The 13627-nt window shown below is 38.7% G+C and overlaps 1 protein-coding gene across 4 annotated transcripts in view; it reads left to right on the top strand.

Moving 5' to 3' along the window:
* The window catches only part of LOC117402588 (leucine-rich repeat and fibronectin type-III domain-containing protein 2-like), a 153245-nt gene that overhangs the window by 46927 nt on the left and 92691 nt on the right, over positions 1-13627 (top strand). For all 4 annotated transcript variants that reach the window (XM_034003903.3, XM_034003901.3, XM_059024543.1 and 1 more), the window contains exon 2: positions 11426-11543. The gene's annotated coding sequence lies outside the window, so the exon portion shown is untranslated. The remainder of the gene's footprint in view (positions 1-11425; positions 11544-13627) is intronic.

Below are 13627 nucleotides of genomic sequence, written 5' to 3'. Positions count from 1 at the left end.
GGATGCAATCTGTACCTCATACCCAAGCTTTAAAAGTAATGATACAGTATTGGCATGGATCTTGAAGGCACTATTCAAATACTGGGGCTGATGTAAGGATACGTGCAAAATGATTTGCAGCTGCAAAACATCTATATTGTGTTTTGCATGTGCAAACCAAGTTCAGCTGCTGTAAAGTGAGACTTTAGTGGCCACTAAAAATGTAAAGAATGGTTTTCACCTGCCGTTCTGCACCCGCTATCAAATTAGCATTTTGTCATCCGTGTAAATGATATTGAAATGCATTCAAATGAAGAGCATAGAATTGGGCAAGGATCTGGAATACTAAGCGGGTGCAAACATGATAATGAGATGTAAAGATGTTTCCATGCACTTGGGCAGTTGCTGCCCTCCAAAAACTTTGCACCTCGTCTTACAAGGTGCAAACCATTGTAGAAGCGAGGAATTAACAGCTGTATAAAACCACACACCTTCGGAGACCTGTCATTGGCCGCAGGATGGCTGCTGTGGTACACTTCCTGATGCTGCAACGCTTGGCTCTTGTTGAGGACAGCCAGGGAAACCATCGGATAAGGGCAAGATGGAGAACACCTTTCATATTCAAACCCAGGGTCACTTTGTTTGGATGCGGAGGTAAGGCTTTATCGTCTCACTCCGCAGGTCATCCTAGACCTAATAGCTGAATTTCCCCTTTTCATCACCTGGTTGACTGTCCTCCTGGTAACACTGACAGTATTGACTTTCTCCACCATAGATGACCATACATAACATGCTCTTCAGATTGAATTGCTAGATTTATTATTATTTGTCTTGATATTATGATCTGAAAGTGGTAGATTTTTAAATGGTTTAATTCATCAGAAAGACAGACCAGATGTAGCTGTATGCACTGCTGTTACTCTCATCACTAGTTTGGCTTCATATATTTTCTTTTCCTAAAGAAGATTGTTGCATTCTGCTACCTGGATTGAGTAATGCAACATAAATACCAAATGCGATTTGGGCTTGAAGCTCATCCGCCTATAAAATCCAATAGGACTAGCCATTTAGAGCAACGCGTTTATAAATTACAGCTCTAAGGTTTATTGATGTCATAATAGCATAGTGAATCGAATGTCACCTTTAAATCATACCAACAAATAAAGTGCATGATTAGTAAATAAGGGCCTGTATACTTTAAAAGCCTGAAAAGTTAAATCTGCAGTTCAGAGGAAGGGAGGGCAGTGTGGTTTTAGTGAAAGGGCTGTTTAAAAAATAAATAAATAAATAAACAAATAAATAAATGGCAAGATAAACAGGGACTGCATTACTTATATCCTTTGACAGCACACAATCTGCATCACATTTTTTATGTATGAGCTGTTGATAACTCTGGTTTGGGCTGTTGCCAGATGCACCATCAATCTAACACTGCAGTAAATCATGCTGAACAGACTTTGCTCTGGTTGCACTGGGGGTGTTTAACACTTTTCATTTTGTGTGCATTTAGATACTGTATGTGGTACTCCCCCCTCCTTTTCCTTTATATGCCATTCTTTGATTCAATGTTTTATACTACCAAAAAGGACAGTCACTGCTTAGAACATAAAGGCAACATGAAGTAAGGGATCACTACTACCTATGCAAGAGTGCTTGATGGTCCAATTTACCTACTAGTTTGGGAATAGCACAGAAAAGAATAGCATATTTGCAGAATGAGTTGGATCAAAATCCAGTCACCATTTCCAATGCAAACTGTTCTGCTCCTCTATGGCTAGAAATTGTTAACTCAGTATGGGAGATCATGTCACGTTAAGAGAACACTGCCGCATTTAAAAAAAAATATATAATTTTACAAAATTATTACTTTTAAAACTGTTGTCAAGCTTATACATTGCTTTATTAATGAATGCTATGACCTGCAGACTCCCTTTCTGACTCCTAACATCCTTCTACATGGAGATGATAATGCTATGTTGCTGTATTGATTTTCTACAACTTGTCAGTGACAATTTTATATTGCTTTGACAATGGTTCCCTTAAGGCAGTGCTGCCCAAGCCCGGTCCTGGAGAGCCCCTATCCAGCAGGTTTTATAGGTAACCTTTAATCATCAATTTCTTAACACCTGGAACAATTTCATTGTGATCAATTAAGCAGGTGATTTATTAAATAAAGTCATTTAGAGATCATTTTGGTACAAAAAATGAACTACCCTTTTCAGCCCTCAATGGCCTGGATTACATGCTGGGAAAATGTCATGACTTATCTGTCTACTGTCATGACTTATTTAAGGTGGTACAGCTGAATTATAATTTTAGATAGTGTTGGTTTGTTTAATTTAACAATTCCTGCTTTGAAACTTCATGTTGTATTTGATTTTTGTATAATGTATTACATTTGTATTCAAACATAAACTAAACATAAACCAAAACTAACTAAAATTGTAATCCAGACCGTACCACCTTAAATAAGTCATGACTGTAAACAAGTCATGACATTTTCCCAGCATGTAAACTGGCCCAATCACCACAGTTCCCTTAATTGAACAAGTTATTTGCTTAATTGATTAATAACTTCCATGTGTTCCCAGTCTTTAGAAATTAGCGATTTAGGGTGACCTACAAAACTTACTGGATAGGGGCTCTCCAGGACCGTGTTTGGGCAGCACTGCCTTAAGGCCTGGTCACACAGGCAACTTTTGTCGATGTCAACAAGGGGGCGACAGATATTGCCGGCTTGTCGCCTCGTGTGACCGCCGGTGACATGTCTCCCGCTTAGGACGATGTTCTATTTTTCAGGCAACACGAGGGCAACGTTTTAAATATTAGCCAATCAAATTTGATAGTAGTGTCACATGACGATAAGGCTAGACCATAACGTCAGTCAGACAGCGTATATGATACATTCTGATTCCTGCATTTCATCCAGTTAATTATATGTATTCTATAGATATGCAATACAGTGTGTATGTGGATAAGCGAATGTTAATGTCCACGATTACAACAACATATTTAAGTTATGAATACAATTCTACAATAATAAAATACACGTGTAGCGTATTTTTAAAAATATGTTTTATTTTAAATTAATTTGCCGAGTATGCAGTGTGCCTGTCATGCCTACATCAACCCCAAATCATAAGATCTTTCATTTTAACAGTAAACAAAGTGAAATTTGTTTTAAAAAATCTCAGGTCTGCCTTCTTGCTCTCGAAAGTCTAGAATTAAAAGTACAGTATTGAAAACATTGTTTAGGATAATGAATACCGATATATTTATTATGTTTGGCATATTAAATATATAGACCTAACTAAATAATTCTACTAATGTACAACTTGTATTTAATTAAAAAGGAACTACAGGTTTGTTAAAATGTAATTAGTACATTTTTCGCAGTCCTCCTTCGCAGCACGTTTATGTCTCGGGACACAAACATGCATTTTGATTGGGTTGCATTACATTGTTTCCTGTGTGTTGCCAGCTTGTCGACTGCATACTGGTCTCTCGTGTGACCACCGCAAACTGCAAGGCAACACGCAGGCAGCACATGTGTTCCTCTTGCTGCTGTCGACAAAAGTTGCCCGTGTGACCAGGCCTTTACAGTTACCTCATTTTAAACATTTCCAAGGAAACAAACCTTGTCTTTGGATGAGGACAAGGTCCCTAGGTAGACACGAAAACAGTAGTGTCCAGTTTTCTTATCAGGTGCCTATTTTTGGTCACTGCTGTACAAGATTGCATAGACACCCTACTTCACCTCAAAAGTTTGCCAATCAGATAACTGTCAAAATAAGATATAGGCACAGGGTCCAGTATTGTGTCCAGTAATACATCAACACAGAGTTTTTTCCTTACCCCGTGGGGAATTGTTGTTTATTCTGACACAGCATGCTGTGTGCTGTTATGTTTCAGTTGTAATGCAAGCAGCAGTGACCTGTTCTTTTTTGTTCTTAGCAGTATGATCATTTTGAAAAACCTTTGCATCACAGCAAAACCTGCTAGGAAAAAGGTAACCAGAACAGCTATAAGCATCCTCACAACTTCTGTTACAGCTGAAATCTATCATACAATATTGCTGAAGTATGCTGTACGACCAGTTCTTTATGGGGGGGAAAAAAGTTTCCTTCATATACCATGTTAAAAGCAGTCACTGGACAAGTTGGCAAGGTTCAGAACAACACGTGTAGACAATGTGTGGTGCAATGTGTGGATTTAACAACAAAAGTTAGCTATTAAAATGCGTGACAGTTTTAACTAAGAAAAGCAAAAAAAAAAAAAAAAAAAACTAAAGGGCATTTTTGTCAGCTATCAAATAAAGAACAACATTTTAAAAGGCTTTCTGGCACTGTGCCACTTTTTTTGTTGCCATATTCAGATTTGAAAAGCTGTTTTGGTATTATTAAATCACTTTTGACAGCTCACTGCTCTGACCCGGGGCCTGATCCATATTACTAGCCACTGTATTGTGTGAATGGCACACTCAGTTTATCTGACACTTATGCCGCATTCACACTGCATTCTTAGGTGCTTCTGAATGGTATTACCAGCATTAAAAATGATACAAGGGCATAGAGTTGTCTCATTTACCCTGCCTCAAAATTTGTTTAAGGGATTTGACCCAGACCTTGCTTAGCAACTTTAAGTCTGTTAGGGATTTAGATTTAGAATACTTATTTTATGTGTTGATGTGCTTGCTCTGAGTTTGACAAATGTGTGAAGATATCCACACATATTGTGAATATTACATTTTAACTATTCATTTTATTTGTTAGGAATAAATCCCAAATAAAATGATCATTATTTATTTGCCGGTTATATACAGTAGCAGGTTAACTTGGCTTTACTGAAAGACATCAAGGGGTGTATAGTACAAGTGTAGTAATGGCTTTCTGCATGAGGTATTAATTATATTATTAATTATAAGTTTTGCATTATGTGTATGTGTGTGTCTTATAATTAAGTTGTTTTTAATCATTATGTTTAAATTGTGTGTACATGTGTTGTTTACAGTTGTTTTAATGTGCTTACTCTTTAATATGTTTTTGTATTACGTTTTAATGCAGTATTGTCCAAGCTTAGAATTCTCACATTACACGTGGCTGACCCTGAAATGGGGGGAAGCTTCAGTAAAAGACAAAATGGACACACCATGTCACATTACACATGGCTGACCCTGAGACGGGGGAAGGTGCATTAAAGGACAAAATGGATGCGCCCTGCTCAAAGTAGCATGTGGCGGACCATGAAGTCAAAGATAACCACCCCCTTTCCCACAGAGGAAGTATGTGGTAGGCTCGCTGTGTGTGATGAGATAACGACTACCTCGATTATTGGACAGAAACCAGTCGGGTTGAAGGGGAGTCAACAATTGTTTACAAAGGTATAAATGTCAAGTTTGTTAGTCTTTTCATCTCTTTTGAATTGACTCCATGGATATCCGTGTTATCTGATACAAACATATGCACTGAGCTGTACTGAGGCCTTGTCACAGTCAGTTTGAAACTTGTGCTCATCTGATTTTATTGGAGGTATACCTTTCTTGTATATAAAATGTTTTTTAATCAAAAACCATTTGTCAGCTTAATTTTTTCACTACACAAGTAACACAAGTAAAAATAGAGCTTTTTGGCCTCAACGCTAAGCGCTATGTTTGGCGCAAGCCTAACACCGCACATCATCCTGAGAACACCATCCCTACCGTGAAGCATGGTGGTGGCAGCATCATGCTATGGGGATGCTTCTCTGCGTCAGGGCCTGGAAAGCTTGTGAAGATAGAGGGCAAAATGGATGCAGCAAAGTACAGAGAAATCCTGGAGGAAAACCTGCTGAAGTCTGCAAGAGACCTGGGACTTGGGAGAAGATTCATCTTCCAGCAGGACAATGACCCCAACATACAGCCAAAGCTGTGGCTTAAAAACAAAAAGGTCAATGTCCTGGAGTGGCCCAGTCAAAGCCCGGACCTCAATCCAATTGAGAATATGTGGAAAGAGTTGCAAATTGCTGTTCACCAAAGGTCCCCATCCAACTTGACGGAGCTTGAGCAATTTTGCAAAGAAGAATGGGCAAAAATTGCAGTGTCCAGATGTACAAAGCTGGTAGAGACTTATCCAAATAGACTCATGACTGTAATTGCTGCCAAAGGTGCCTCTACCAAATATTGACTCAAGGGAGTGAATACTTATGCAATCAATTATTTTCTGTTTTTGTAATTAATTTAGAACAATCTGTAGATTTTATTTTTCACTTTGACACTATGGACTTTTTTTGTGTTGATCAGTGGCAAAAACTCCTAATTAGTACTAAGTACCATAGTACTAAGTTAGTCCTCCTGAACAGGATCATCTCACATCCGATTTGGTACACTGCAATCAGGACCTTGTTTAGTCCGATTTAGCAGATGATCTACCTGTGGTGATTATCGTCTGGTACGCTGCAATCGGGATTAACAAGAGCACTAACTTTAGTCTAAGCAAGTGGACTAAACCTGCTTAATCCACTAGTTAGACGCATCAAGTGGACTAACTTTGGTACGCTGCAATCGACCCTAGGTGTTTTATTTGTGGCCTTGGTTACACCCCTTTTTATATATAACTCTGAAGTAAGGTCGGAATCTAAATGTTATTTTAGAACTCATTGTCGTACCATGTCCTAACAAGTATGCTGGCTTACACTGTCTCCAAGGTGAAATCTACAGGAGTATCTAAATAAAATAAAAACATGTTTTCCATAACTTTTTATTTTCCATTTCACCAATTTCACATAGTGTTTCTTTCCAGACATTATGATCCATATAAATGTCGCTTTTATAATCCAATATGCACAAAAAAACAATACCCACTGTAAAAAGGACAGACACAAAACAAAACACATACAATGCAATCTGTATATCTTTATTGGTCCAAGGCCCCCAATGTGTTGTCACTGCTTGTTAAAAGGGCATAGTTGCTGTCTGTGTTGTGTTGGAAAGATTTCCCTTAGTGTAACAAAGTAAACGTGTAAATTAGCAGTTTTCCAATGCTTTTCTTGTGGTATGCTATGCATTTATCATAGTTTACCATGGTTGTCCATGTTTTTACCAAACTGTATTGCAATATGCTTTTACTGTGCCTCTCTGCGCTTTGCAATGCTTACCTATGCTTTACCATGCTTTCACTCTGCGTTATTACATTGATTGTAAGCTTCCCAACACTATTCTTGACCTGCCTAGAGCCATATGACCTTGAAATCTGACATCCTCAGATCTTACAAACTATCCAGTTTTGAGTCTGATCAATGCTTTAAAGAAATGAAGACAAGTAGACAAACCTTCTGGCTATTACCTTCATCAGTGGTCCTGTGTTTAAAGAAAAGAGCTTGTAACCAGGAGGTCCCTGGTTCAAATCCCAGCTCACTCGCTGTGTTACCTTGAGCAAGTCACTTAACCTCCTTGTGCTCTGTCTTTCAGGTGAGACATTGTTGTAAGTGACTCTGCAGCTGATGCACAATTCACACACCCTAGTCTCTGTAAGTCAACTTGGATGAAGGCATCTGCTAAATAAACAAATAATAATCAGCATGCATACGTTTTACCATATGTTTTGATTTGTTGATGGCTTGAACGGATAATGTTTAACTTTCAACAGAACACCTTGTGGAAGATAATTACAAAAATGAATGTGTTCTTGTAAAAGTTAAACATACATTTTGTTACACATGGTAATTGCCATGCTTGGCATGTGTACCACTGCCAGACCATACATATTCAACTCGTACACATTTTCATTGTCAGACCATGGAGTTTCAGAACAATACAGTGATGCTACTTTGTCAAGTCACATCTTAGAGGATCCCAACGATTCAGCATTTACAACATGGCTAGGTAATTGATTCCGTAGCCACACCGGTAGGTGTTGTTTTAGAGATATGAGATATGAGGTGAGTTTTAGAAAAGGGCTGGCTAATTTGCGTCTCTATTTGAGACCTACATCACAGCATGTATATATATATATATATATATATATATATATATATATATATATATATCTATATATCTATATATCTATATATATATATATATATATATATATATATATATATATATAATTGAATTCATAGAACTCTGATATAAATGTTTTACTTGCACATATGATTTTTTTTTTTTGGGGACTTTGTTACTGGTGAGTAGTGCGTTACTTTCTCTCTTTCTCTTCAGTCAGCTATAACAATAGTGAAATATGGCGCGGTACTCGCTGAAGTCAATGTGATATGCAGTTTTGTTAACCACTAGAGGGCGTTATCTGACTACAAACTGGTTTGTTACAGATCACTACTGAAACACAGTGTTTCGCCAGCGGATGCCACACACTAAAGCTTGTGAATACCAAAAGCACGAAGCTTACATTGAGTTAAAGTATTTTTCATATTGTACTGTACGATTCTGGTAACAGCTCAAATTTTAACAGCAATCTATTCAGCTAAATGTTGCCTAATAGTAAAAAAAACAACAAAAAAAACCTGTTGTTAAAATGTGTATGCACATGGCAATATATTCTACTGTTCTTTTGTTTGTGTGTGTTTTTTTTATTTATTTAATTGCATGTCAGAACGAGTTTGGTTTACAGATTTTAAACATTAGCAAAAGATTCTATATCTGGTCAAATATGCAAGGAGCTCCAGATGCCAACTGTGGGTTTAAGCACAGTCTGAAACACTTTGGAAGACAAAGAGCTGTGGGTCATTTTATAGTGTCAAAGATGACACTTAACAGAACCTAGTTTCAATATGTCTGTAGTTTTAACAGTCACAAAGACCACTGTGCTATTGTTGAAAACATCATTATTATTTTTAATAAAGAGAAAAAATGGCGATAGGGCCACTTAGATTTTCCAATTATGGGAAGATCGAAATAATTTATAAGAGACTCTGAATCTTTGAAATGTGACTTGCTTTTTAGCCCAGCTTTTTCTTTTTAACTGCATTTTGCATTTTTAGAAGCATATTTGTAAGATGTAGGATTTATTTAGTATGAAAAGGCTATGAACTCATTGTAGTGACTGTTGACCTGTTTAAACTAAGAATCTTGATGGAAATTCAGTGAAATTCAGTGAAATCGTTTCCATCATTAAAGTGACAGTGCCTATCTGTGATTCACATACATAAATAAATATGAGTGAAAATTATTTCAAAATAAATTCTTGCATTCAATTCTTAATAAATGGCAATGAAACAGATGAGTCTTGATGAGTCTTTAGGCTGTACCACCTTACCTCGATTAAGTACAAGCGCATTAAAAAGGAAGCGAATGGTTTAGAAAACAGACACATAATCCTTGTTCATTTTCAGGTTGTTTTCACTGTCGCTAGCTTTCCCCATGGAGACTTTAAACATGCACATGCTATATTAATCTCGTATTTCAAAGCACTCCTCTCATTAATTTAAAAGCAGTTAATTGGGTTCCATTCTAATTCCAATGTGCTTTTTAAATTTCAGTCTGCACTGAGTTAGGCTCCTATTGAAAGACGGTGGAGGGAACTCACAGAGTGAGTTGGAGGCTTAATGTTTGCTTGCGAATGTGATTTATTTCAAAGTATGTGTCCCGAGATAACGTTTTTCATAATCTCTTACCTCTTAACTTGAACAATACTATGGAATCCTTATTACATTTCAACAAATACACATTAGTTTGTTTTATACAACAATCTACATAGTGGGGATTACAACTTTACCCAAGGGCTTAAAGGAATGAGCTTTGAAGAGGGAACTTAATTTATTTATCTTTAATTTTTTAGTTAGCTTACAACAAAGAAGAGTTAGGGGGACCTGCTAGAAAGTCTTAAAAGGAGCTGATTAAGTTAACCTGAATCAAAGCATAAGGTGAGTGCACAGGCATTCCCAAGCCAGCCTGATGAATGTATAGCGGCTGTATCATTTGACTCTTGAAGAGTAGTTTTTGTTGACTAATGTATGTCCATCTAAACCATCTTAATTATATAGGTTCATGCATAACCCAGAAAAGACCCAGTATGGTATGGTTCAAGTCCCTGCTTCGTGCTCACCCCTGCCACTCCTATTTCTGTACTTGTATCCACAGCACTGTCTCCCTCTGCACAAAGCATTCGCATTGTTTCAGGAGGGAACGCACTGGAATCCAATTTGTGAGCGAAATTGGTTAGAGACCGTAACCTCTCCTGGAATTACAGACATTGTTATATCAGCATTGTAATAAGATATTGTGCAAGCAGCATAATAGGCTGTGGCATCCCATGGGGGATTTTTATCAGGGTAATGAATTCCTGTCAAAAGGAGAGCTGAGCCTAATGCAGCTTCATGTGAGTGGCACTCCTGATTGATTGCCTTATTTAACTCCCCCTTTACATAATTCTATGCAGCCCTATGCACTGATGGGTTCTGGACAGGACTGGTTTTCTACAAGGAGTGTCCATTTTTGTACACAGAAGCATTTTACACACCTGGGGCTAAAAGCTACTTACTTAAAATCGTCATTTGCACAATTATTTTCAGAACAGAAAAACTCACCAAATAAACTTACCAAGCCATAAATAAATATTTCTGATTTTTTAATTAATTAATTAATTAATTAATTAATTAATTAATTAATTAATTAATTAATTTTTAAGTAGTCTTGAGCTGTTTTTATTTGTTTTAGAATTATTTTAAAGCATACCGATTTGGAATCCATTTGGCAGCCAAATGAAAGTCAGTGGCAAAGAGATTCCACTTGTCATATTATAACGGGTATCTGTGTGCTAGGCACACGTGTCAATAATTCAGACCCCTTAAGGACATAGTGCCACTTTTATATCGACCATTGCCTACTTTACAAGTAAGCTGACATGTATTTATTTTGGGGGGTGTAACAGGGCGATGTTACATACGTGTGTAGTCACTGAATAATACTGAATCAGACACAGAGCAGTGGGTATTGACACGCCGCACAGGCTAAAAATAAAAGTTTACCCACAAATGGCGAGCGCTACTCCCTCTAAAAGGAACGTCACGCTCCAGGAACCTACTAAACTACCAAACTTCACTGTACTTAGTTTGGGATTAAATCCCCTAAACTGACTACTACTTCTGGGCTCCCAGTCCCAGCATCCTCACAACGACTCCGGCCTCTTCAGACGGCCTCGTCTGGGCTGTGCATTTGCCTCGAACTTTGGTGGCGCACTGCTGCTTTCTTAAACAAGCGTAAGGTCGTTGGGCACGCCCCCCATCCCCCAGCCAATCAGCTCAGCTCTGGGCAAGTCTTTCTGTTTAGCAAAGCAGCAGCGCAGCTGAAGCAGCGACAGGGTCCTCCCTGTAACGGGGTTTATAGTGGTTATACAATAACCTTCATCAAGTGTTGGGACATCCAACTTGAAATATATTCTGAGGGAATGTGTATACCATTCATTGAAATACTGTTTTGCAGGAAAGCTGTAGTAAGTGTTTGCTTTTATTCTGACAGGTGAGAGAGTCACCTAATGAAGTGTGGGGTACCCTACAGCACATGACATTGCATCACGTGACACCAAGAGATAAGAGATAAAGGAGCTAATGCGCAGTTCATCAGCGCAGTGTTGAAGGTAAGTAAAGAATGTAAAGGTTATTTATTTGAAACATTTTGTTTTCAACCGTATGTCATCATACCTGAGTTTATGACACCTACTTTCTCCCTGAAGTGGTTATCTATGAGTCAGTGTAAGACCAAAAGTTCAAGTCTCCACCATTATGAGAGCTTAGAGCATAATTTAAACTACTGCTGCAAAGCTGTAGTTGAGAAGTACACTTCTCTTAATACATTAGTTAATATGTTCACTGTTAAGCTATTACTATATGTTGGCAATACAGCTATATATATATATATATATATATAGATAGATAGATAGATAGATAGATAGATAGATAGATATATTTAGTATATCTATTAATGTATAAATTCTCCCACATTTTTTAAATAGTTGAAGTGTAGCTAAACACATTAAGTAGGCTGAATTCTGACAAAGTACAGTGTACTGTGGTTCCCTTTCTATTCGAAAACAACCAACCACCATACTTTTGGGATATGCTTGCCACAGGTCAGATATTTACTGAGCATTTTATGTCAGAGCTGCTGATAGGCCACTCCGGGGAGTGACGTCCTCGGTTGACTACCGAGGGAATAAGTTGTCACTTCGTGGAAATCACATTCTCTTTTGCTCTTTGTGAAAGAGCTCTCTCTCGAGTTTTCTGGTAGTTCCCCTGCAATTTATTCCTGGAAGTCGGCTTGCCACTTCCCCAGAATCGGAAACTCAGCTTCTGAGGACTGAGCTATAAACGCTGCGCAACTGTGCTCCATTTAAATTTATGTATATATATAGGGCAGCAGTGTGGAGTAGTGGTTAGGGCTCTGGACTCTTTACCGGAGGGTCATGGGTTCAATCCCAGGTGGGGGACATTGCTGCTGTACCCTTGAGCAAGGTACTTTACCTAGATTGTTCAAGTAAAAAAAAAAAAAAAAAAACTGTATCAATGGGTAATTGTATGTAAAAATAATGTGTAAAAAATAATGTAATTGTATGTAAAAATAATGTGATCTTGTAACAATTGTAAATTGCCCTGGATAAGCCCTGGCGTCTGCTAAGAAATTGATAATAATATATATCTTTCTTTCAACAGCCTACATCGCTTGGCGACTGTAGTCTGCATTTTCTAACTCTACAGCATCTGCTGTCTGTGTGTATTTTGCTCTGCTTTTGCAGCAAAACTAAATAAAAGAGAGAAAAGAGAGACATGTATTCCTCCATCGGGACCCTACCCTACCCTTCAGCTTCTGCTGTGTGTGTTTGTTTTTTCACTGCCTTGCAGTTTAAAAAAAAAAAAAAAAAAAAAAAACACAACAACAACATGTGCTTCCTCCACTGGGCCTGATCCAGCCCACTGTAGAGTAGACTCCACGGATACATTGTTGGGTCGGTGTGTTGGGTCTTAAAAAAAAAAAGGAAAAACTCTCTCTTAATTTATTTTCTATACTGTCTGTAGGTTGTGCTCCACTCCACTGCCCCGGTTGTGTGACTGCACACGGTCCAAACTAAACACCCGGCCCAGTAACCTCAGTGCTTACGCCCTTGGTGCTTCTGCGCCCTCAGTGTTTATGCGCCCTCAGTGCTTGATGCTCAGCGCCGTCGGTGCCTTGGTGCTTCGTCGCTGTCGGTGCTTAGATGCTCCCTGCATCGGTACCTTCAGTGCATCTGTGCCTTAGAGCCTTGGTGCTTCAGCGACCTCGGTGCTCCAGAGCCTCGGTGCCTTGGTGCTTCGGCGTCCTAGGTGCTCAAATGCTCCCTGCATCAGCAACCTTGGTGCTCTTGGTGCCTCGGTGCTTCAGCACCCTCGGTGTTTGGACGCTCCATACTTCGGTGTCCTCGGCACCTCAGGGCCTTAGTACATCGGTACTTAGGCACGCTATATGCATCTGTGCTTAGCCCCAGCATGTCGAGATGTAGAAATTTCATCCTTGCACGTTCTGTGGAGGGATGCTTCCGCCACAGGACAAACACCTCCTTTGTGTCAGGTACCAGGGTATGCAGCATGCCTCCTCCACCTTAGGAGACAAGACGTTTTGCTCAGTCTGCGCTTCGAGCCCTTCGCAGAGCATACCCTGCTCGCAGGCTCCAGCTCATTTGCAGTTGCT

Source organism: Acipenser ruthenus, chromosome 5, assembly GCF_902713425.1.
Source record: "Acipenser ruthenus chromosome 5, fAciRut3.2 maternal haplotype, whole genome shotgun sequence".
Taxonomy (NCBI): Eukaryota; Metazoa; Chordata; class Actinopteri; order Acipenseriformes; family Acipenseridae; genus Acipenser; species Acipenser ruthenus.
Note: the sequence above shows the minus strand (reverse complement) of the source record. Positions and strands in the feature narration are given on the sequence as shown.